At 41.8% G+C, this 26,752-nt stretch overlaps 1 protein-coding gene across 1 annotated transcript in view; it reads left to right on the top strand.

Moving 5' to 3' along the window:
• Nucleotides 1-26,752, top strand: part of LOC126203398 (aminopeptidase N) — a 320,824-nt gene that overhangs the window by 69,588 nt on the left and 224,484 nt on the right. The gene's annotated exons all lie outside the window — the stretch shown is intronic.

The following is a 26,752-nucleotide window of genomic DNA, read 5'->3' as shown; positions in this document are numbered from 1 at the left end:
AACTCAATAAACTTAATTAGTGATTTGACAGAACATTTTTGGACGTATTTTCATAGTCTAGCAAAGAACGGAAAATGGACAAAAGCCTATTTTTGGGAAAAGAGATTTAATTGCTGAAATGTAATCAAGGAAAGTAAGACAGACGGAATTAGTTATTTGGGAAAAAATTATTGACCTAAGTTTCATAGTCAAACGAAGACTAGGAAACGGACAAATGGGGTATCGAATTGACAAGCGAATGTTCTAGTTTTGCAAAGAAAGATTTAATTACTTGCGAGTGATAAGGGTAATTCAGAAAAACTTTATTTGTGATTTGAGAGAAAAATTGGCCTGAAATTTCATAGTCAAAGAAAGAATGGAAAATGGACAAACTGGGTATCAAATTGATCAATATAAGGTCTAGTTTAGCAAAAATGCATTTAATTACTTGAAAGTAATCAGAGTAATTAAGAAAAACTTGAATACTGATTTGAGGAAGACTTTTAACCGTATTTTCATAGCCAAATGAAGACTTGGAACTAGAAATGTAGTATCAAACCGACCACTGTCAAGTGCACATTTTCAAAGAAAAATTTAATTGAAACTTCCTGACAGATTAGAACTGTGTGCCGGACCGAGACTCGAACTCGGGACCTTTGCCTTTCGCGGGCAACTGCTCTACCATCTGAGCTACGCAAGCACGACTCACTACCCGCCATCACAGCTGCAATTCTGCCAGTACCTCGTCTCCTACCTTCCAAACTTTACAGAAACACTTGGAGAACTAGCACTCCGGGAAGAAAGGATATTGCGGAGACATGGCTTAGCTACAGCCTGGGGGATGTTTCTAGAATGAGATTTTCACTCTGCAGCGGAGTGTGCGCTGATATGAACTTCCTGGCAGATTGAAACTGAGAGCTGGGCCGATACTCGAACTCTGGACCTTTGCCTTTCACGGGCAAGTGCTCTACCATCTGAGCTACCCAAACATGACTCACGACCAGCCCTCACAGCTTCAATTCTGCCAGTACCTCGTCTCCTACCTTCCAAACTTCACAGAAGCTCTTCTGCGAACCTTGGAGAACTGCATTCCTGGAAGAAAGGATATTGCGCAGGCATGGCTTAGCCACAGCCTGGGGGATGTTTCCAGAATGGAAAAATTTAATTGGTTGAAAGTAACGAGGGTAATTAACAAAAATGTAATTAGACATCTCGAGGAAAATTGAAATACTTCAAGAACAGCTGCTGCTAGCTACGTAATTGAAGTGTGAAAAAGTTAATCTCTTGAACGCCTAGCTATTTTTCGCATAAAAGGTCACATTCGTGTATAAGTTGTGGAATGTATTTTTTCATGCTGAAACAACAAAATAAATGTGACCGTAAGGATAAATTGAAACTTCTCTACATTCTCTTGATCTACATATACTTAATAACGAATAAAACGTACCAAATAAAGAAAATTTTTGAAAATAAAAAAAATAACAAACAATCAAATGTTTTGTAAGAAGATAGATTAGACAAACACTTGACAAGCCGTTGAATGATGTTCGAAATCATTTACAGCAAATGGGGTACGTCAAATTTTTCTCTGATCTATTTTATTTCTTACTCTTAGACAAGTTGTTTCGTAAAACATTTGACAGTTTTTCCATTTTTCTAATTTATTTATTCCACTAAGGGCATCTCTGACTCACATGAATAGTTGCAAAGATATTTCCCACGAACTTAATTCCATCATTATTCCAAGATCCTCTCGGTGCAGTTGCTTGGCTCCTGTTCTTGCATGAAGGCTGTGCTGATTCTTCAGGCGTTCTCGTTGATCGAGCACTGGGGGCTTTTCTTCTTCGCGATCTTGTATTGTGTCGATCTAAAACAAACGAAAATAAGCACATTAGTATTCTGGAAGGACAAGCATTTCTCCATCTGCAATTGTGGCCACCCACTGCCCTTCTAGGCTTACCGCAGAAGTTACCGACGAAGTACCTAAATAACTCCGGCAGGTATGTTGGTATTCGGGCTACCAGATGCAATTCCGCGGCCTGGATATCTCGAGGATGGTGCGAGTTTGAAAGCACGAATTTTTACCTCGTGTAGGCTGTCGATATGTGTATCGATCGCGTTCGTCCCTTAAATGCTGCACGGAGTACGTATCGAAGTTCTGAGTAACCCGCGAAGAAGTTGCATACAAAGCTGTAACGGTGCTGCTGTTTGTGATGAAATGGCTTCAACAGCAGACCATGTTGAAATAAATTTTGAAAACCCTGTTTAGTTTATAAATATCAACTGACTTTTTTAATTCATGAGTCATTTGTTGTTATATTACTTTGTTATAAAGATGTAGTAACATTTAATCTGATCGTGTCTTAGTTTCTTCTCCTATAACAACTTAACAGCATGTACTTCATTAAGTACCCCACTGTGCCTTATTCAGAATCCATGGTTTTAATTATGTCCATTTGATGCTGTATCTTTCCTACCCTCTAAAAAAAACCTAAATGTTTAATGTAGAGTTCTAATTATAGATTTCATTTTCCTCAAAATTAGAAGGAGAAGTTTTGCAAATCATATAAGATTTAGAGCATGAAACGTTACTTTTACAATGGATATTTATTTCGAAGATTTCAAGGGTGATTTTCATTGTTACTCATGTTTTTCTGTTCAGGTGTCCTAGTTTCATTGCTTTTTTGGGATAATGAACAATTCTTTAGCAATTCCAGTTGGTTAACTTTTTGAAATAAAAATATCCGACACACTAATACTGCTAAGTTTTCTTCAAGTATTCTTTCCATCTACCTGTAAATTTAACACAATTGACTCACACATGTACTGCCATTAATAGCTAACATGAACCAACTGACAACTAACTATTTTTACCCAAAAACGGCCCTTATGTAGAAAATTAACAATTCATAGCGATAAAAACGTTATAAGCTTCAGTATTTTTATGAATTTATAATGACAAATTACTCGATCAAAAAACCTGCATGTAACAGTATGTTTAGTAATAACGAGGAAAATGTTTTACACCGTTTGTTTTCTTATATAATTTTTTTTGCAAAATGTCTTATAATGTGAATTGTAAACAATTACTTCTAAAATATGCATCTTTCTACTAAAACTTTAATTATTTTGATTACTAACTTTTATGTAAGTTCCAATTAGAAAGTAATTTTTTTCATTCCAGAAGTTACTTTGTACACTGTATTACATACCACCTAAAACGAGCTTGATTTTTCTATACTGACTTCCTAGAACTTTTTAAACGATAATTTCATACAAAAACAGATGTGTTACATAGCTAAGACTTTTTTTTTTAAGTTTAACAGTCACGTTTTAACTGAATATATGCTCATAAATGCATTATATCAGAATATTGAGATTCTTAATTTTTAAATGATGTGGTGTCTTTATCGTTAATACAGATACAATCCTCAGTTATTCCAAATACATAACATTAAGCAATGAATAATTTATGTGAAATGTAGTCACACAATGTCTGATACAGCGTATCGACTAATGCACTAAAAAACTTGTAATTCATACTTTTATGCGAAATACATTACTTTTACCTTACAATGACTAACTCTTAATAAGTTACAGAAGCAAAAATTAAGAAACATAATTTCTCCATTTCTCCCCTAACAGAGAGATTATTTAACTTTCTTGTAGTGTAGAGAGAATTTCCCTGAATGACAAAATTAAAAATACAGAGGGTGCCGATCCTTAAGTGAAGTTTAATTGATACACCTATTTTATATGTAAATTTAGCTATACACAGTTCTGTTCAAATGGCTCTGAGCACTATAGGACTTAACATCTGAGGTCATCAGTGCCCTAGAACCTAGAACTACTTAAACCTAACTAACCTAAGGACATCACACACATCCATGCCCGAGGCAGGATTCGAACCTGCGACCGTAGCGGTCGCGCGGTTCCAGACTCAAGCGCCTAGAACCGCTCGGCCACAACGGCCAGCCACAGTTCTGTCAGCAACTAGTGGTTTCAGGTGTATATTGTACATCTCAAGAATCTTATGGGCTCTCAGCCGAACTGAGTACATTATTAAATTTAGAGCAAGAGCTCAGATGGAAATCCAGTTCTAAGCAAAGAAGGGAGTGTCGTAGGACCGTTGCTATTCACAATATACATAAATGACCTTGTGGATGACACCGGAAGTTCACTGAGGATTTTTGCGGATGATGCTGTGGTATATTCAGAGGCTGTAACATTGGAAAATTGTACTGAAATGCAGGAGGATCTGCAGCAAATTGACACATGGTGCAGGGAATGGCAATTGAATCTCAATGTAGACCAGTGTAATGTGCTGCTAATACATAGGAAGATAGATCCCTTATGATTTAGCTACAATATAGCAGGTCAGCAACTGGAAGCAGTTAATTCCATAAATTATCTGGGAGTACGCATTAGGAGTGATTTAAAATGGAATGATCATGTAAAGATGATCGTTGGTAAAGCAGATGCCAGACTGAGATTCATTGGAAGAATCCTAAGGAAATGTAATCCGAAAACAAAGGAAGTAGGTTACAGTACGCTTGTTCGCCCACTGCTTGAATACTGCTCAGCAGTGTGGGATCCGTACCAGATAGGGTTGATAGAGGAGATAGAGAAGATCCAACGGAGAGCAGCGCGCTTCGTTACAGGATCATTTAGTAATCGCGAAAGCGTTACGGGGATGATAGATAAACTCCAGTGGAAGACTCTGCAGGAGAGATGCTCAGTAGCTCGGTACGGGCTTTTGTAGAAGTTTCGACAACATACCTTCACCGAGGAGTCAAGCAATCCCTCTTATGTATATCTCGCGAGGAAACCATGAGGATAAAATCAGAGAGATTAGAGCCCTCACAGAAGCATACCGACAATCCTTCTTCCCACGAACAATACGAGACTGGAATAGAAGGGAGATCCGATAGAGATACTCAAGGTACCCTCCGCTACACACCGTCAGGTGGCTTCCGGAATATGGATGTAGATGTAGATGTAGAAAGAAAGGTGGAAGGAGTATATAGAGGGTCTATACAGGGGCGATGTTCTTGAGGACAATATTACGGAAATGGAAGAGGAGGTAGATGAAGATGAAATGGGAGATACGATACTGCGTGAAGAGTTTGACAGAGCACTGAAAGAAGGCCCCGGAAGTAGACAACATTCCATTAGAACTACTGACAGCCTTGGGAGAGCCAGTCCTGACAAAACTCTACCATCTGGTGAGCAAGATGTATGAGACAGGCGAAATTCCCTCAGACTTCAAGAAGAATATAATAATTCCAATCACAAAGAAAGCAGGTGTTGACAGATGTGAAAATTACCGAACTATCAGTTTAATAAGTCACAGCTGCAAAATACTAACGCGAATTCTTTACAGACGAATGGAAAAACTGGTAGAAGCCGACCTCGGGGGAGATCAGTTTGGATTCCGTAGAAATGTTGGAACACGTGAGGCAAAACTGACCCTACGACGTATCTTAGAAGCTAGATTAAGAAAAGGCAAACCTACGTTTCTAGCATTTGTAGACATAGAGAAATCTTTTGATAATGTTGACTGGAATACTCTCTTTCAAATTCTGAAGTTGGCATGGGTAAAATACAGGGAGCGAAAGGCTATTTACAATTTGTACAGAAAACAGGTGGCAGTTATAAGAGTCGAGGGACATGAAAGGGAAGCAGTGGATGGGAAGGGAGTGAGACAGGGTTGTAGCCTCTCCCCGATGCTATTCAATCTGTATATTGAGCAAGCAGTAAAAGAAACAAAAGAAAAGTTCGGGGTAGGTATTAAAATCCATGGAGAAGAAATAAAAACTTTGAGGTTCGCCGATGACATTGTAATTCTGTCAGAGACAGCAAAGGACTTGGAAGAGCAGTTGAACGGAATGGACAGTGTCTTGAAAGGAGGGTATAAGACGAACATCAACAAAAGCAAAACGAGGATAATGGAATGTAGTCGAATTAAGTCGGGTGATGCTGAGGGAATTAGATTAGGAAATGATACACTTAAAGTAGTAAAGGAGTTTTGCTATTTAGGGAGTAAAATAACTGATGATGGTCGAAGTAGAGAGGATATAAACCGTAGACTGGCAATGGCAAGGAAAGCGTTTCTAAAGAAGAGAAATTTGTTAACATCGAGTATAGATTTAAGTGTCAGGAAGTCATTTCTGAATGTATTTGTATGGAGTGTAGCCATGTATGGAAGTGAAACATGGACGATAAATAGTTCGGACAGGAGGAGAATAGAAGCTTTCGAAATTTGGTGCTACAGAAGAATGCTGAAGATTAGATGGGTAGATCACATAACTAATGAGGAGGTATTGAATAGAATTGGGGAGAAGAGGATTTTGTGGCACAACTTGACTAGAAGAAGGGATCGGTTGGTAGGACATGTTCTGAGGCATCAAGGGATCACCAATTTAGTATTGGAGGACAGGGTGGAGGGTAAAAATCGTAGAGGGAGACCAAGAGATGAATACACTAAGCAGATTCAGAAGGATGTAGGCTGCAGTAGGTACTGGGAGATGAAGAGGCTTGTACAGGATAGAGTAGCATGGAGAGCTGCATCAAACCAGTGTCAGGACTGAAGACCACAACAACAACAACAGACGCTGACTACATACGTAAACAAAGTGACCGATATGAGGTAAAGCCCAATAGGTAGGCAACACATCTCATGTAGAGGTAACGCAAGTACAATCGTAACTGACCGAGGTTACTAGGGAAACAACGGTAGCCTACGGTAGTTTTACACCTCTAATTCAGGCTAATGCTGGGTTGGATCATTTTCAAAGGACACGGCCAAATTCCTTCCACCTCCTTGTCCAATTCGGACTTGAGCGCCATATTCTCCTAAACCCTAAACTTCCTTCCTACTTCGTAAGCACTGCGCACGTATGCCTGAGTAAGAGACTTCGTTACCGCAACGTTGTGCTCCGGTCCGCATTTACCACTGGCTGGCCTCTGGCTGACGCGGACACAGAAGTCCACGAGGGTCGCGCCTCCACCGGCGTGCATCATTCATCAGGCGGGCGTCGCAGCGCTGCTGAAACTTTCAGCACCGCCTCCGGCAGCCGCCGTCACCGGCGCCCAGCCGGCCCTTACCGCCGACTCCCGGGACAAACCATACCCGCTACCTGCAACGTTTTAATGTACGTCACGTATAGGGGCGAGAGCTACCACGCTGAAAGCGTCATCAGGTGTGATGAAAAGATGGTTCTCGCGGGCAACTTAGCCGGTAGGCGAACGTTGCTACATCCCATTTGTCAACTGTAGTTCAGGGTTGTGCATGAAATGTGTTACCATTTTGTTTTTGAATATAAACTTTATTGTCAATACAATCTGAAAGGGACATATACTACAATGAAGAGCCGTCCATGGAGATTTGTTCTAACTCAGCACATGCTCAATATGTCCTCCATTTCGTTTTCTAACTTCCTTCCTACGGCTCATGTCTTCCGTAATTTCACTGCAAGCTTGAAGAATAAGTCTTCTGAGCTCCATTCAATCACGTGGACGTTTCGTAAAACTTTTCTCCTTTAGGTACCCCCAAAGAAAAAAGTCACACGATTGAAGGGCCAATTTTGTCCGTCATTCAAGCGACCTGGAAACCTGAGTGAAATGATCCGCATGTCGAAATGCTCGTGTAAAAACTCCAACACAGTGTTTGCAGTGTGTGGCCTTGCTCCATCTTGCATGAACCACTGCGTGCTGAAGGGCAAGGCAGTAGCATGAAGCTGTGGAATGAAGCTATTGCGAAGCATGCTCAAATAACGCTCGCTGTTCACAGTTTCTTCAAAGAAAAAGGGTCCAATAAGTCCGTGACTGGAAATTGCTACCCACGCTGTAACTCTCGGAGCATAATGTTGTCGTTCATGAAGCACTTGTGGGTTTTCAGTGGCCCAAAAGCGTACATTTTGTTTGTTAACTACACCGTCTAAATGAAAATGCGCCTCGCCTGAAAACCATACGTTGTTGAGAGCTTCTTCCTTATTCTCCACCCACTGAGCAAACAGTAGTCTCTGCTGCTTGTGTTCTTCAGTGAGCTTCTGTGCGCAGGCCATCTTGTATGGGTACATATGGGTACATTTAGGTCACACTTTTAAGAATGCGTTCAAGGAGCGTCTGTATATTCCCAGTTGCACTGCTGCCTTTCTACACGATTTCCCGGGACTTCTCTGTACAGCAACTCGTACCGCTTCAATATTCTCCGGCGAACAAACAGGCTTAGGCTGAGGTCGCTTCGCTTCCAGTACTGTTCCTTCCTGTACAAATGTATCGTACAACCTGTGGATGGTCTTCTTGCAAGGGACCCATCGTGTGTTAAACTGTTGTCGAACACGCCTCTGAGTCACAACAAGACTTTTCGTTTCATGAAAAAGTAACACAATTACCTATCGTTGCTGTGTCGTCAGTCTTCCATTGTCAGCCATTGCAGCTTACTAGTCTCCTAGCGGCAGTATCGTGAATTACACGTCATTTCGTAACCCATTTGTTTTTCCAAAAAATGGTTCAAATGGCTCTGAGCACTATGGGACTCAACTGCTGTGGTCATCAGTCCCCTAGAACTTAGAACTACTTAAACCTAACTAACCTAAGGACGTCACACACATCCATGCCCGAGGCAGGATTCGAACCTGTGACCGTAGCGGTCGCGCGGTTCCAGACTGTAGCGCCTAGAACCGCTCGGCTACTCCGGCCGGCCTTTGTTTTTCCAATCTCTGCTAGTACTGCTGTAGAGATCCCAGCGGGATATCTCAAGTGCGCCGTAAATTATGAAAGAAATAATTGGTAACACATTTCGTGCGCCACCCTCTATTTCCCATCTCTTCCGCATTTCCATTCTCACACAAAAACCGTATTTTTTTTTTTTTATTTTTGTTGGGTGCCACTGGGGCCACAGCCTCAACGTGTTCGGAGAATGAAAACATTGGCCAAGTAAGCTGTATTCTTTTTTATTTTGCGTACAGTTGGCCAATTTCAACCGTGATTCACTTTCAAGCACCTGTAATATGTTCAAAAATGGTGACATCGACTTATATCAATTGTCTACAAGCTCTCACATACACACTTCACAGCCCAAGTTACTTATATATGTTACACTTCCAGCTTCATTTCACGTTGTTATGCTGGTTTAAATTATTCGTTTTATCGTGTTAATAATTTACTAATGGAGATTTAACTTTTTCGTCTGACTAATATGACCCATGAACAAGTCTGGCATATTTTTCTTCTCTTCTTCTCCTGTAGTGGTCAATCCAAGGATTGGTTTGCAACAGCTACAATGGCAGCTTGTCTCCATTCTGTGCGTCTTACAGCTTTTCCCTTCATTTCTTTATATGTGTTACATCCCACATCTTTCACGATTTCATCCATGTACCTCAGCCGTGGTCTTCCTCTTGGTCTTTTTCCCTCGCCATATCCCTGTATGATCGTGTTCAGGAGTCCTTAATGTCTTAATAGATGGCCTGTAAATTGCAATCTTCTTTTAACAATGAAACTCCAGAAGCTTCTCTTCTCACCTGCTCTTTCCAGAACCACTTCGTTTGTGACCTTGTCGATACATTTTATTTTGAGCATGCGTCTATAGCACCACATTTCAAAAGAATTTAGCTTCTCCCTCTGTCCCGAGGGTCCATGTTTCACACCCATAGCATGCCACACTCCACACATATGATTTCAAAAATCCTTTCCTGATTTCAAGGCTGATGCTCTTAGATGTTAAGATGTTTTTCTTCTTGTTAAAAGCAGCCTTTGCTTGAGCAATTCTACTTCTCACTTCTGCCTTGCTCCTTCCATCCCTGGTGTTATTACTGCCCAGGTAAGTAAATTTATCAACTTGTTCAAGCAGTTCATTGCCTACATGAACTTGGACTTTCACTTGATCTTTTTTGTCGCATGCCATTAATTTTGTTTTTGCTTTATTAATTCTCGTATTATATTCTTCCCCCATAACTTTATCCATTCTATTCAGTAAGACTACAAGATCTTCTTCACTTTCAGCTAGGACAGCTATATCATCGGCATATCTTATTATATCTATTCGTTGGCCATGAATTACTACACCTGTCAGTGAATTTCCCCTTTCTTTTTTCAGCACCTCTTCAATGTATTGGTTAAGGATGACAGGGGATAGTGCGCAACCTTGTCGGTCCCCTTTCCGTATCTGCACGTCTTCTTGTTTTGTCCGTCCACGGATAACTGCTGTCTCGTTTTTGTACAGGTTCCATATCATTTTTCTATCTTTATAGTCTATTCCTAATTTTTTGAGTACCTCAAACATCTTATCACATTTAACATATTTTTAGTGGTTTTAAAATGACAACGAATTTACATTCGTACTTCTAGTGTGACATATGCATCATCAAGTCCTATAACACTTTACAAGCATGAGCTCCTCAAAACTGTAGCTACTACTTCCATTTCACATTAAATTCTACAGTGATTTAGTTGGTCAATACAGGGAGTAAAATATACGTCCCTCCTCCTTCACATAACATCTGTAGGTCCTAACATTTGTACTGCAATATATTGGTAAAGAAACCGTACTGATACGGTGAAATCCAACTATGGTTTTCCAGTTTTATTACAACACCGTATAAAAGATGAAGTAGGAAAAAATGTGCTTACTATATGCACAGTATAATCTGTTACTAATTTTAATGTATCGCATTTAATTATTTTTTAGAATAACTGGCACAACTCATTAAGAGGCCCGACATAATCTTTTGCAGCTGGACTTTGCACAATATTTTCCAATATTACATGTGGCGTTCATTTGATGTATAATTTTCGATCCTCTACTTTTAAATAAGATAGCACATCTGAGAATAATTAACATAATACGTCGGTGGCTATTGCGCCAGTAGCTTACATAATGTCATTGACCATTCACGGATAGGATTCTGGACATCTTTGGTCATATCATAACCTTACTGCCTATACCGTGATGCGGCAGCTTTCTGTTTGTGTCGGCTAATGGGCGTAATCATGCTTGCTACTGTATTGTTTTTATGCCACTTATATACAAAAATACGAGTATACCTGTTCACATGTACCAGTGATGCATTAGAATGTGAAATGAAGGTGAAAGCTTAAGATATGTAAGTATCTTGCGTTGCGGTTGGTTGGTTGGTTGATTGGTTTGGGGGAGGGACCAAACAGCGAGGTCGTCGGTCCCATCGGATTAGGGAAGCAAGTCGGCCGTGCCCTTTCATAGGAACCATCCCAGCATTTTCCTTAAGCGATTTAGGGAAATCACGGAAAACCTAAATCAGAATGGTCGGAGGCGGGTTTGAACGGTCGTCCTCCAGAATGCGAGTCGAAGGTGCTAACGTCTGCGTCACCTCACTCGGTTACGTGCATCATGAAGTATTGTATATGCGAGAGCTTTTAGGCAATTGATGTCACCATTTTTGAACGTATAGCAGGTGCTTGAAACTAACCCATGGTTGACATTGGCCAGAGACACAGAAAATAAAAAGAATACGGCATACTTGGACCATGTTTTCATTCTCAGAACGTATATTAGAGTCTAACAGACCCTCAAGGTTGATGGGATAAATCTCTACTACGCATGACGCCGTACAAAGTGAGGAGAAGGATACTAGAAACCGCTGTTCTTTCTCTCTGTTTCACTCACGGCTCTGAGGCGGGAAAATGTATTATCCTTACATTTCTGTGTAGCCCTGATTATCGTTATTTGTTATTCACGACTGTTACGCAGGTAGGTGTTCCGGGACAACAACATAAGAGCGTAGGCTTCCGCGGTCAAACTCCACTTGAATAAAATTCTTCTGTGTATTTGACAGCGTCATGAAGTGATAAAACTACCAACGTTTCTTCAACAACTACAGGCAACCTTCATCAGGAAATGAGCTTACGGCATTGTTGGCCGGGAGTCTCCCATTCCAGGAAGTTCGGCCGCCGAGGGCAAGTAAATATTGAATTCGACGTCACATTGGGCGACTTGACCTTTATCAGGGAGTCACCGTGACAGGGCCATTCTCCAATGGCAGGCGAAACACCAGTAGTCGCATCACGATGCGGTCACACACAGAGCAATTTCATTGAAATAGACAGTAAAGTGTTTCTTGACTCGTGTAGGAAAATGGTCTCTTAGGATATTCAGAGTAATGTTCTCTGCGATGCTCAACCATGCGGCAGCTGCCCGCAGGCTTTTGTTGCGCAATAGACACAGGCAACAGAGCATGCACAATGTCGGCACTAGTACAGTGTATATCCACCTTCCGCAGCAATGCAGGCTGCTATTCTCCCATGGAGACGATCGTAGAGATGCTGGATGTAGTCCTGTGGAACGGCTTGCCATGCCATTTCCACCTGGCGCCTCAGTTGGACCAGCGTTCGTGCTGGACGTGCAGACCGCGTGAGACGACGCTTCATCCAGTCCCAAACATGCTCAATGGGGGACAGATCCGGAGATCTTGCTGGCCAGGGTAGTTGACTTACACCTTCTAGAGCACGTTGGGTGGCACGGGATACATGCGGACGTGCATTGTCCTGTTGGAACAGCAAGTTCCCTTGCCGGTCTAGGAATGGTAGAACGATGGGTTCGATGACGGTTTGGATGTACCGTGCACTATTCAGTGTCCCCTCGACGATCACCAGTGGTGTACGGCCAGTGTAGGAGATCGCTCCCCACACCATGATGCCGGGTGTTTGCCCTGTGTGCCTCGGTCGTATGCGGTCCTGATTGTGACGCTCACCTGCACGGCGCCAAACACGCATACGACCATCATTGGCACCAAGGCAGAAGCGACTCTCATCGCTGAAGACGACACGTCTCAATTCGTCCCTCCATTCACGCCTGTCGCGACACCACTGGAGGCGGGCTGCACGATGTTGGGGCGTGAGCGGAAGACGGCCTAACGGTGTGCGGGACCGTAGCCCAGCTTCATGGAGACGGTTGCGAATGGTCCTCGCCGATACCCCAGGAGCAACAGTGTCCCTAATTTGCTGGGAAGTGGCGGTGCGGTCCCCTACGGCACTGCGTAGGATCCTACGGTCTTGGCGTGCATCCGTGCGTCGCTGCGGTCCGGTCCCAGGTCGACGGGCACGTGCACCTTCCGCCGACCACTGGCGACAACATCGATGTACTGTGGAGACCTCACGCCCCACGTGTTGAGCAATTCGGCGGTACGTCCACCCGGCCTCCCGCATGCCCACTATACGCCCTCGCTCAAAGTCCGTCAACTGCACATACGGTTCACGTCCACGCTGTCGCGGCATGCTACCAGTGTTAAAGACTGCGATGGAGCTCCGTATGCCACGGCAAACTGGCTGACACTGACGGTGGCGGTGCACAAATGCTGCGCAGCTAGCGCCATTCGACGGCCAACACCGCGGTTCCTGGTGTGTCCGCTGTGCCGTGCGTGTGATCATTGCTTGTACAGCCCTCTCGCAGTGTCCGGAGCAAGTATGGTGGGTCTGACACACCGGTGTCAATGTGTTCTTTTTTCCATTTCCAGGAGTGTATGTTCCATGATTCTACAAGAAATCGATGTCAGTGAAACTGGCCCGTAATTATGTGCATCCGATTTTCTCACCTTTTTATAGATTGCTATGACCTGGGCCTTGTTCCAGTCCCGTGGAACTTTCCGCTGTTCCAATGATCTCTGATAGATGATGGATACCAATGGTGCTATATTTGTAGCATAGTCAACGTATAATCTTACGGGAATACCGTCTGGGCCAGATGCCTTCCAGGAGTCTAAGGGTCGTAACTGTTTTACAATCCCAGATAAACTAAACACTATGTCAGCCATCCCTGCGTTTGTTCAATAATTGAAAAGGGGGAATGGTGCTGCAGTCCTCTACAGTAAACGAGTTTTTGAAAGCTAGGTTTAGGATTTCGGCCTTCTGTTTATCATCATCCGTTACGTTACCCGTACTGTCAGTAAGAGAAGGTACTGAATTATTTGTAGCGTTCATAGATTTTACGTATGACCAAAATTTTTTGGGGTTATTGTTAGAATTTACAGATAAAATATTACATTCAAATTCGTTAAAAGAATCTCTCATTGACCTTCTGACAGCTGCTTTCATTTCGCATAATTTCTGTTTATCGGCGGGGCAGTGACTACGTTTAAAACGACTGTGCAAAATTCTCTGCTTTCTCAGCAATTTCCTAATATGTTTGTTGTACCAAGGTGGATCCTTTCCCTCCACTAAATTTTTGCTAGGCACATATTTCTCTAGGACGTGGTGGGCAATACCATTAAATTCCGACTAAAGGTGCTCAATATCTTTGTGTCCCGCGGTGAATACTTGGTTTTTTTTGCAACATCCACTGACGTAGAAGCCAAAACGATATTATGGTCGCTAATACTTTCTTCTAGATTAACTACCTCAAAAAGATCAGGTCTGTTTGTGACCAAGATATCTAATACGTTCCCATCTCTAGTTGGTTTTCTAACCAATTGCTCAAGGTTGTATGTTGAGAGCGCTCCGAGAATAACTTTACACGAGTCTTTGCTTCTGCCCCCTGTGATAAACGTGTAATTTTCCCAGTCAATGGATGCCACATTAAAGTCTCCACCTATAAGTAATGGATAATTTAGTTCACATATCGCCAGAAGTTCACGGTGAATCCGTACCCACTGTAGACTTTTTGATCCAAAGAATCGTACGGTCCCGTACATTTTAGCTGTGGAGTACGTCCTCAGCTCCCGGCCCATTTCAATTGCACACCTTGACGCGCCTGCTATCCGTCTCGCAGCAGAACTGTGTGTGTTGGAAACGCGGAACACGTACTATCTACAGACGATGTACCACTCATGATGCGCAATGCTTTTAGCTTGGGATACGAGTAACTTACTTTCTGAAATCCTTACGTGGGAAGCTGGGGACAAAACGGTATAGTAGAGAGCAACGGGATTGTGCTCTTTTTTGGGCCGAAGAACGATGCTTGCTGTGGTAGTGACACGTAGCTATATCTCTGAATGGAAAGGAAGGTGCGACAGCCATACTGACATGGTTTGGAATGTGACTTGTAAGTGATCGGTTGTCCATCAGGTTTCCGGTTGTGTTTTCATAACTTTTGGCGAATTTAAACGCAAAATAAGGTGTTAATTGATACTTGTACGCCCGTAAATGACTTGTAATCTTAAAGTGCATGCCAAACGCTTTACGTTACTTGCATAATATATTAAAATCTGTCAGTTTAATAAGTCATGGTTCCAAAATACTAAAATGTATTCCTTACAGAAGAACGAAAAACTGGTAGAAACCGACCTCCGGGAAGACGTTTGGTTGCAAAAAAGTGGGGCACATGCGAGGCAATACTGACCCACCGACTTATATTAGAAGTTAGATTAAGGAAAGGCAGACCTACGTTTATAGCATTTGTAGACTTGGAGAACGCTTTTGATAATGTTGACTGGAATACCCTCTTTGAAATTCTGAAGGTAGCTCGGGGAAAATACAGGGAGCAAAAGGTTATTTACAATTGTACAGAAACCAGACGGCAGTTATACGTGTGGAGGGGCACGAAAGCGACTCAGTTATTGAGAAGGGTGTGAGACATGGTTCTAGCTTATCCCTGATGTTACTCTCTCTGTACCTTGAGTAAGCAGTGAAGGAAATCAAAGAAAACTTAGGAGAAAGAATTAAAGTTCAGGGAGAAGAAATAAAAATATTGAGTTTCTCGATGACATTGTAATTCTAATAGAGACAGCAGAAACTTGGAAGATCAATTGAACGGAATGGACAGTCTTAAATAGTGGATACAAAATGAACATCAAAAAAGCAAAAGAAGGATAATGGAATGTAGTAGAATTAAGTGAGGCGGTGCTGAGGGATTAGGAAACGAGACACTTAAAGTAGTAGAAGAGTTTTGCTATTTGGACAGCAAAATAACTGATGATGGTCGAAGTAGAGAGGATATAAAATGTAAACTGGCAATGGGCAATGGCAAGAAAAACAATTCTGAAGGAGAGAAATTTGTTAACATAGAATATAGATTTACGTGTTTGAAAGTCTTTTCTTAAACCATTTGTATGGATTATACCCATATATGGTAGTGAAACACGGACGATAAACAGTTTAGACAAGAAGAAAATAGCAGCTTTTGAAATATGATGTTACAGAAGAATGCTGGATGGGTATATTACGTAACTAATGAGGAGGTATTGAATAGAACTGTGGAGAAGACATTTTTGGCACAAACGGACTAGAAGAAAGGATCACTTGGTAGGACACATTCTGAGATGTCAAGCGATTACCAATTTATTGCTAGAGAGGAAGTGTGGGAAGTAAAAATTGTAAAGGGAGACCAAGAGATGAATGCAGTAAGCAGATTCAGAAAGATGTAGATTGCCGTAGCTATTCGGAGATGAAGAGGCTTGCACAGGATAGAGTAGTGTGGAGAACTGCATCAAACCACGCTTCAGACTGAAGACCACAACGACATCAACAGCAACAACAACCGTAAGTTTTGACGTCCCTTAACATGAAATGTGCTCTTAAGGCGGAACAGGATGGGGCAGGATGGGATATTGCCCGTTCTGCCCCGTCACTCTTTGATGCAAGTAGATTTCAAACTATATATTTCTTTTCTTTTTTTACTTGCTTTACCAGAGGTCTGAAATTACATTAGAAAGGTTTATAGGCAGCAATTGGATATTAAGGCAATGGCAATGTCAGTTTCGGCCATTTTATCTTCCGAAATTTTAAAAGTCTTCTGAAGTTTTAATAGTATCTAGAGTGTCTGACGTACCCAAATCAACGTATGAAAGAACGTTCGTAAAACTACGAATAATCAGTACTGCAGGGTTGACAAATCAGATGGGAAATTTAAAAAAGTGTTCACTGAAGAACAAAGAGACGAGCTGGTAGCTAGCTGAGATTAGTGGAAACGTCTCATTGTCAGATCATCAGCCTACCTACTAGTAGAAAGGATCAGCACGCAGAATAAGATTGTCATCGGTAGGAAAGTATCTTTCTCGAACGGTCGTAAGGAAGTGCAGAAACACTTCGAGAAAATTGACATTTAGTGTAATGAATTCCAGCTCTCTTGAAATGTGGATATGTGTAAGATAATACCTATAACAGCGAAAAAGAATCTGATAATATATATGAACAACATTAATAGTGAACTTTTTGGGTACATCATATCGTGTTACAATTTCGGGGTAATACTAAGAAGCGATATGAAATGCAACGGACGAGTAAAATCGGTATTGGGGAAGGTGGATATAAGTCTTAGATTTGTGGGAAGGATTCTGATAAAGTGGAGAGCATCTCTCAAGCTAATCGCACACAACACGCCAGCGCGACCAATAATTGTAGAATATAGTCCCAGCTTTTGGAGTCCTTATGATCGAATTGAGACACGCACTGCTAAGATCGCAATTGGTCACTGTAACCTTACTAAAGAATGACATAAATGATCGGGGAACTTAAATGACAATACTTTGAAGAAAGACGTTGCTCTCGCGATATTCTGTTGGGTCGCAAATTCTGTGTAGCAAAAAAAAAAAAAAAAAAAAAAAAAAGGGAGGTCATGGGGACAGCGTGCCTTCTTAGGGCTTAATTTTGGCCGGAACGCACTGGATTGAAAATAGTACACGTCTATTACACTGAAGAGCCGAAGAAACTGGCACACCTGCCTAATATCGTGTAGGAAAGTGCCACAACAGGTCGTCGGATGGACTCGACTACTGTCTGAAGTAGTGCTGGAGGGAAACGGGCACCATGAATCCTACGGGGCTGTCATAAATCCGCAAGAGTACGAGGGGATGGAGATCTCTTCTGAACAGCATGTTGCAAGGCATCCCAGATATCCTCAATAATGTTCATGTCTCGGGAGTCTGGTCGCCAGCGGAAGTGTTTAAACTCAGAAGAGTGTTCCTGTAGCCACCCTGTAGGAATTCTGGACGTGTGAGGTGTATCATTGTCCTCCTGGAATTACCCAAGTCCATCGGAATGCACAATGTACATGGATGGATGCAGGTGATCAGACAGGATACTTACGTACGTGTCACCTTTCAAAGTCGTTTTTAGACGTATCAGGAGTGCCATATCACTCCAACTACACACGCCCCATACCACTACAGAGCCTCCACCGGCTTGAACAATCCCCTGCTGAGATTCATGGTCCATGGATTCATGAGGTTGTCTCCATACCCGTACTCAACGACCATGCAACATGTTCCCAGTCATCAACAATCCAATGTCGGTGTTTACGGGCCGAGGTGAGGGGTAAAGCTTTGTGTCGTGGAGTCATCAAGGGTACACGAGCGAGCCTTAGGCTCCGAAAACACACATCGATGATGTTTCGTTGAATGGTTGGCATGCTGACAGTTGTTAATGGCCCAGCATTGAAATCTGCAGCAATTTACGGAAGGGCGGAACTTTTGTCATGTTGAACGATTCCCTCCAGACGCCATTGGTCCCTTTCTTGCAGGATCTTTTTCCGGCTGCAGCGATGTCGGAGATTTGATGCATTACCCTATTCCTAATACTCACGGCACACTCGTGAAATGGTAGTACGGGAAAATCCCCACTTCATCGCTACCTTCGAGATGCTGTGTCCTATCGCTCGTTCACCGACTATAACACCACGTTCAAAATCACTTAAATCTTGATAACCTGCCATTGTAGCAGCAGTACCAGATCTAACAACTGCGCCAGACGCTTGTTGTCTTATATAGGCGTTGCCGAACGCAGCGCCCTATTCTGACTGTTTACATATCACTGTTTTTTGAATACGCATGCCTATACCAGTTTCTTTGGCGCTTCAGTGTAAATTGCAACCTAACTCACAATTATTAACGTTACGAAAAACAAAATCTGACTGAAGAATATTATGTACAGACTGTCACCGTAGCAGCAACACATAAGGGGGAAGGAGAGGAGGAATATCATGGCTCATACGGGGTGATGGGGATGGGAGAGGGGGATCTTTTTCTCCTTATCTTGTTGCAGTGTTACCCACTCAGAACCATGCACCCATCAGTTGGCGTGGTACAAATGACACAAGGAATTAATATTTCGTAAAGACGTATTGTAGAGACGTTAATGTTCTTATATGTTGCTTATGTAGTAATGAACATGAACTTAAATCAATCTATTTATAGTGCAACTCAATGAGTAAAAGACAAATGGAGTTTACATCGTTCACTAAACATCTAACTCCGTGTCTTATATTACATAGTGTTTTGTTTTTCCTATCTCTTCGAGAAGTCTAAACTGTACGTGACACCGATGGGCAACGAAAATCTTCATCGTCATTCATTGCTGAACGCTAAATTCTTTATTAATTGATACTAGACACATGTTCCCCGAGCATCTACAATGCATCTGTTTGAACGATGCGGCTGGCAGCAGTTGAAAACATGATGTCTCTTTCATGAAGACTACCGATTTGTGCCGATATGTATGGAACAGAAGTAGAGAGCAAAGTGATGCTGTTACAGGGAAAGACACTAACACCCGTTTTTTATCTTAAATCTGGTGGTTTTATTGCTTGGATTATAGGAAATTATGTTTCGAAAACCTGAATTTCAGAACAGTATTTTGTAGAAAATGATTTCTCACTGTGACTTTCATCGCAAGTTTTCAAAAACCGAAACATGTTGTTTTTATGGCTGAGGGCGGGGGCTAGTATGGTTGAAGAAAATTCTAGAAATTAAGCACTTCTTTGTACAACTTTACTAGGGTTACCACACGTCCTCATTATCTCGGGCATGTCCTCTTTTTGAGGCTACAAAATGTGTCCAGGCGGATTTCACAAAAATTTACAAATTTCCTATTTTTTAGCTCCGAGAAAAAACGCGAGTTTGGGACAAAGGCAACCAGTCTTCGCTGTAATTATTCACAAATAAATGCAAGTGCAACACTTTTGGCAAAAGAATATATCTTTGATTTGGTAAGTTCATTTTTCTGTTGTTGGCGACATCATTAGGAAGCTGTCTATCCTATATTCCATCAGTATATTCTGTCTTCCGCATTATGTTCTATGCCTTGGAGACTGAGGGTAAAGTTGTGCTGTTTACCTAAAATAGCGTTGTGTGTTACGAACTTAAATATAAAATGCCGAAAATAAAGTCGGTGTTTAATGATATGCTTGCGGGGAAATATAGCTTTAAATCAGTTGACTGTACAAGTCAATTACACACACAGTTCTGTACAAAGATTCTACCATTGCTAGGCAAGTTTCGTGTACTCACACTGAAGCTGAAGATATTGCTACGTCTGTTTTATCACCACATTCGGTAGACGTTCCTGTAGGTGTGCTATTCTAATACAGTTCTTTGATATCAAACCAGGTGCGATCAAGGTAACCTTAAACTTTATGGATTCCGTCTGTTTCCCAGCACCGATAACAGTATTGTCTGTCTCACTCCTCTTGGCAGTTGTGCGAGAATTAAACTGTAGCAGTAGCTCCTGGATTTTCCGTTGTGAAGGAACATCAGAAATAGGAGTTCAGCGTCTCTGCTTTTGCTTTCTGCTTTACGCTCAATTTTTGTTCTTTTGTCACCCATCGGTGTCTCTACATCATACCATCGCTGCGGAATTTTGCGCAGCTCGAAATCACTTCAGTGTTGATATTGCGCCCTTTGAGGTCGGCAAGGCGTGCTGGCACTCGCTCCCACGTTTTCGTTTAGTCTGAAGGTGCTCCACCGAAAGAGCTTCACGTCTCACTGACCTTCTCTACCTCACAAGAGAGCGCGCTTTTGCGCCAACGTGTGTGCCATCTCTGTGCAACTGTAATAACTTATTTCTCACACGCTGTTCTATACACGCTCTGAGTCTGATTCAGTCCGGTAATTTTTTCCACGGATTGTAATTTTCACAAAATTTGGCATTTTCGTTAAAACTTCCACGAAAAAGAAATACTAGGGATTCTTTTTAAGTGTCTAACATCAACGTGGAAACTCATGCAGCCTTTAACAAATATACTTATGATACATTATACACAATATAAGTGGTTACATTCAGTGGTATGAATCTATGAATCGGATCTGGTAATGATCACAGCCTCTTATTACCTCCCTTCCCTCCTCTAAAATATGACTTACCCTCCTCACTTCCACTCTTAATATGCTACATGTACGTACGAGTTTAACAATAATAAAACGTATAGAATGTTTCAGTTTAGTAATAATTTTTAACTCCAAACTGTTATAATATAATAAAAGAAAAAATGATTTAATTACAATATTTTAATTTGGAAATAACTGTTAATCACTATCCCCGAGTCTTTGAATAACTGAACTCTAAGAAAAGTTTTTCTCGCGCCGAAATGTTTATGGCGTCCTATTGAACTATGTGTTGTACAAATATAATTTTGCAGGTACATTCCATGGTATACGTGGAGCGAAAGGCTATTTACAACTTGCACAGAAACCATACGGCGGTAATAAGAGTTCGAATGGCATGGAAGGAAAGCATGGGTAGAGAAGGGAGTGCGACAGGGTTGTAGCCTATTTCCGTGTCCACACTCTACTATGCAGTCTCTCCTCGTATATTTGCTTATTCCTTGTCGAACCATTCTCCCACTCATTGTTGTTTAGCCGGCCGGTGTGGCCGAGCGGTTCTAGGCGCTTCAGTCTGGAACCGCGTGACCGCTACGGTCGCAGGTTCGAATCCTGCCTCGGGCATGGATGTGTGTGATGTCTTAGGTTAGTTAGGTTTAAGTAGTTCTAAGTTCTAGGGGACTGATAACCACAGATTTTAAGTCCCATAGTGCTCAGAGTCATTTGAACCATTTTTTGAATCATTGTTGTTTGCTTGTTTCCCGTACTTGAAAGCATCGATAAGGCAAAATCGTTGTATACATTATCTGATCAATAGTACGTGGACATCCCTATGTAATGTGGAAGTGACGATTAGATGTCACGAGAGACAGACGCGCCAGCATAAAAGGCTTAAAGGAGTCGGGAAGTACTGTGTTGTCAGCCCGCCCGGCTAGCCACGCGGTCTAACGCGCTGCTTCCCGAGCGGGAAGGTGTGCCGCTCCCCAGCACGAATGCGCCCGGCAGATTAGTGTCGAGCTCCGGTGTGCCGGCCAGCTTGTGGATTGCAGGTCTCCGGGCGAATAAACCATGTCTGTTCAGTCGTCTGTGGACTGTGTGTCTGGAGACAACTGTTCCAGTGGCTGCGGTAAGGTCTTCTTGTGGTGTTGTACACTGTGGAAGTCCCGTACTGTAGCGCCTGGACACATTTCCTGTCTGCTGGAATCATTGCCATAATCTTGAGATCACACTTTGTGGTACACGGAGGGGCCATGCTACGACCTTCTGTGTTTGACCAGCTTCCAGTCTCCCTAGTATCCTACCCCTCATAACATCAATATGTGTTCTTTGAGCCATTTTCAACACACAGACACCATGAGCACGTCAGAAAACATCTGTACACTTACTCGCTGCACCGTACTCTGACATGCACCAACACACCTCTGCGTATGTGGACTGCTGCCAGTGCCACCGTGCGACGACAGCAGGTCAAATGCACCGCATGGTCATACCCCGAGGTGATTTAAACCCGCAAACCGCCCACCAGAGCGCTGTTTCACCATGTATCAGCATTATCCTTAATTTATGAGCATGAGTGTAGATGTGTTTTCCTAAAGCAAATATTAAAATATTTTTTTCGTAAAAAACATGTAACAGTGTAGACTCCGTCGTAAACTCTGTAACAGTGGGAATAAGTTGCAGGATTCACAGTGACAACAGTACATAGGGCAAACGGTGGTTGGGGGAGGGGGAGAGGGAGGATTTCGAAACTAAATACAGGAAGCACACATACTATAAGTACAAAACAGCGTTTGGGACACATATGGCAGCTTTAAAGCAATCAATCACCTACCTTGATCAAAATTTAGAAATCCTACACAAAGCTCAAAAGGAGAGATTCGTTAACGTCTTGGAGGAACTCGAAATTTACACTCACAAAAAGTAAGATCCGAATCTGATTAGTCAGAGCGAATTCAACGATAACGCTTACATTAACGTTTATGACAACCTACTAAGGTGATGATTGTTGTATATGGATGTCAAAGGCGATAGGGGAGAAAAAGTGTGCTGTGGAACAGCTGGGACACGTTTGCAGCGTGTGACATCGGTGAGGCGTCCGCCAGCCTGGCTCTGCCTACGGAGTGGATATGGATGCCTTTCGTTTCTTGATCACAAAACGTTTTGCGTTGGTCTTATCTTTCAAGTTTGACAAACCACAATTTTTAATTAAAAATCTCTAAGACCAGTATTCTCACCAAACAAACAAAAGTTAATATCAATTCAGTGTGGATGTAAATGTTATATTAAAATGTGACAAACGTACCAGATGCCACCTGTTGGTAGTAACCTTCTGGGGTATATTATTAAAGTGGATTCTATTAAACCAGTATTTTATCGTGTGAAGTAGCATCTAAAATTTAGTGAAGAAAGACGGGTTACTGATGTAATCGCAGGTACGTTCTGAAATATTTGATTTTTTATGACGGACAACACTATGTATTTCGTCGAGTATTTGTTGATCAGTTACTTCACTGTTGTCTATAGATCTAAGGACGTTGCTCGTTTTAAAAAATTAATGCAATCAAGACGGGAATAAAAAAAATTGTTTTACATTTTACAGCATTATGTACTGCGTACATAATAGGAACAGTTTGAAGACGATGATTATTTCTATCGGCATGACAGTGTATCCTGCCATCAAACAGTACCTGTGAGTCAATGGATTGTGAACAATTTCATTGAATGTAATGGTCTGTGCAGAGTTCTCGTCTGACCCCAATAGAATAATTCGAATCGAGAACAGCTGCCAACATGAGTAACGTAGGAGTAAATATCCTCGGAGTAGTGAAGCAACTTAAATCACTTAATAAAAGAAAGTCTTCTGGTCCAGACTATATACAAATTAGGTTCCTTTCGTAGTATGCTGATGCATTACCTCCATACTTAACAATCATATACAACCGTTCGCTCGACGAAAGATCCGTACCCAAAGACTGGAAAGTTGCACATGTCACACCAATATTCAAGAAAGGTAGTAGCAGTAATCCACTTAATTACAGGTCCAAAGCGTTAACGTCGATATGCGGCAGGATTTTGGAACATATATTGTGTTCGAACATTATGAATTACTTCGAAGAAAACTGTCTATTGAAACACAGTCAACATGGGTTTAGAAAACATCGTTCTTGTGAAACAAAAGTAGCTCTTTATTCACATGAAGTGTTGGGTGCTATTGATAAGGGATTTAAGATCAATTCCGTATTTCTGGATTTCCGGAAGGCTTTTGACACTGTACCACACATGAGGCTTGTAGTGAAATTGCGTGTATATGGAATATCGTCTCAGTTATGTGACTGGATTTGTGATTTCCTGCCACAGAGGTCACAGTTCGTAGTAATTAACGGAAAGTTATCGAGTAAAACAAAAGTGATTTCTGGCGTTCCCCAAGGTAGTGTTATTGGCCCTTTGCTTTTCCTTATCTGTATAAACGATTTAGGAGACAGTCTGAGCAACCATCTTAGATTTTTTGCAGATGACGCTGTCATTTATCGACTAATAAAGTCATCAGAAGATCAAAACAAATTGCAAAACGATTTAGAAAAGATATCTGAATGGTGAAAAAATTGACAGCTGACCCTAAATAACGAAAAGTGTGAGGTCATCCACATGAGTGCTAAATGGAACTCGTTAAACTTCGGTTACACGATAGATCAGTCTAATCTAAAAGCCGTAAATTCAACTAAATACCTAGGTATTACAATTAAGAACAACTTAAATTGAAAGGAACACATAGAAAATGCTGTGGGGAAGGCTAACCAAAGACTGCGTTTTATTGCCAGAACACTTAGAAAATGTAACAGATCTACTATGGAGATTGCCTACACTACGCTTGTCCGTCCTCTTTTAGAATACTGCTGTGCGGTGTGGGATCCTTACCAGATAGGACTGACGGAGTACATCGAAAAAGTTCAAAGAAGGGCAGCACGTTTTATATTATCGCAAAATATGGGAGAGAGTGTCCCAGAAATGATACAGGATTTGGGCTGAACATCATTAAGAGAAAGGCATTTTTCGTTGCGACGGATTCTTCTCACGAAATTCCAATCACCAACGTTCTCCTCCGAATGCGAAAATATTTTGTTGACACCGACCTACATAGGGAGAAACAATCACCACGATAAAATAAGGGAAATCAGAGCTCGTACACAAAGTTCATTCTTTCCGCTCGCTATGCGAGATTGGAATAATAGAGAATTGTGAAGGTGGTTTGATGAACCCTCTGCCAGGCACTTAAATGAGGTTTGCAGAGTATCCATGTAGGTGTAGATGTAGATATAGATGTAGAACTTGGGGATAATGAGAACATCGACTTCGCTCCAGACCTCAGCGTCCGACTTCAATATCTTCTTTGGTTTCGGCTCTTCAGGAAGAATGAGCTGTCATTCCTCCACTGCCATCAGACACCTCATTGAAAGTGTGTCCATCAGCCGTCGTAAAGGTGAAAGGAGCACACATCCCATATTATTAGCTGCTTGTAGGTGTCCATATACTTTTGATTAGATAGGGTGCATGTCATTAACTGTAAAATATTTTAAACAAAATTAATTTTAAGTGTGGATCTGTGGTTACCTGTAACGACAAAAGGCCACCATTCTTTTAATTCGACACCCCAAACCAATCAAATCATCTAAACTTGTAAATAGTTGTGGAATCACATTTTTTTCACCTGTCACAAAACAGCATCCTCACAGAAAAGACGCCCAGATACCACGTCCCGGCTGCCACATCCTAGTTAAGTCACTGCATGCATTTACTGTTAACAACCCACTGCTGTAACCTATTTCACACACACACAGGAACATTGTAAAATGTTCTTCAGCTTCGACAAACAAATGTAAAACACGTTACTTGACCTAAACTTCAATTAAAAATGAAACAAAGAGAAAGTTGTGTGACATAGTTGGCTGGTAGGCCCAGAGAGATTGATTCAACCATCTAATGGCAATACGGTGTAGAAGTCACCAGAGAGCAAACAAGGTTGCTGTAACTGACTGGTAGAATAATATCTGCTTGGACAGTCCACAAACGTGTGGTTGCAAATTGGGGTTACCACCAACCCAGTGCGGTGTATGTGTTCTCCGTAACAGCTATGATTCAAAGTGAGGCATGTTAAAGTGCTACTGAATTTTACGCAACATGTACATTTCTCGTGCCACATGATAGTCACCAGCGACGATTATAGGTTCGCAGGGCTTCTGGCCCTGTATTTCAATGACGCTTGCTATTCTGCGTTCCATTTCTTCAGATTATTAATTTGAGGATGTTTAAGAAATCTGCAGGTGATACCCCTATATGTTCCCTTTCTATGTCGTGTCTGCTGCAGCCGGCTTGTCTGTCGTTTCATTTCCGGGACTGCCGCCATGAGCTTTTACACAGCACATGCAAGCATCCCGATTTCTACGTGTGGGCCTTTCGTATCTGGCTGTTGATCTAGTATAGTACCAATAGACTGTATCGTCCACTGTATAGGCATCTCAGCAATTCAAGCGAGTTTGGAATAAGAGAAGATGAAACAGCAGAAAAGAGATTAGAGATAAGCGTAATTTCAAAGTTAGTGACCTCTAAGTTGACGAAGTCGATGATGATGATTTTGATTTATAGAGCACTCAACGACATGGTTATCAGCGCCTATACAAAGTCCCAATCTCTTCATTTTCCAGTCTCGCAATTCTCCGGAATGATGATGAAATGATGTAGAGAATGCATCCAGTCCCCAGGCGGAGAAAATCACC

Source organism: Schistocerca nitens, chromosome 9, assembly GCF_023898315.1.
Source record: "Schistocerca nitens isolate TAMUIC-IGC-003100 chromosome 9, iqSchNite1.1, whole genome shotgun sequence".
Taxonomy (NCBI): domain Eukaryota; kingdom Metazoa; phylum Arthropoda; class Insecta; order Orthoptera; family Acrididae; genus Schistocerca; species Schistocerca nitens.
This window is presented reverse-complemented; position numbering and strand designations above follow the sequence as displayed.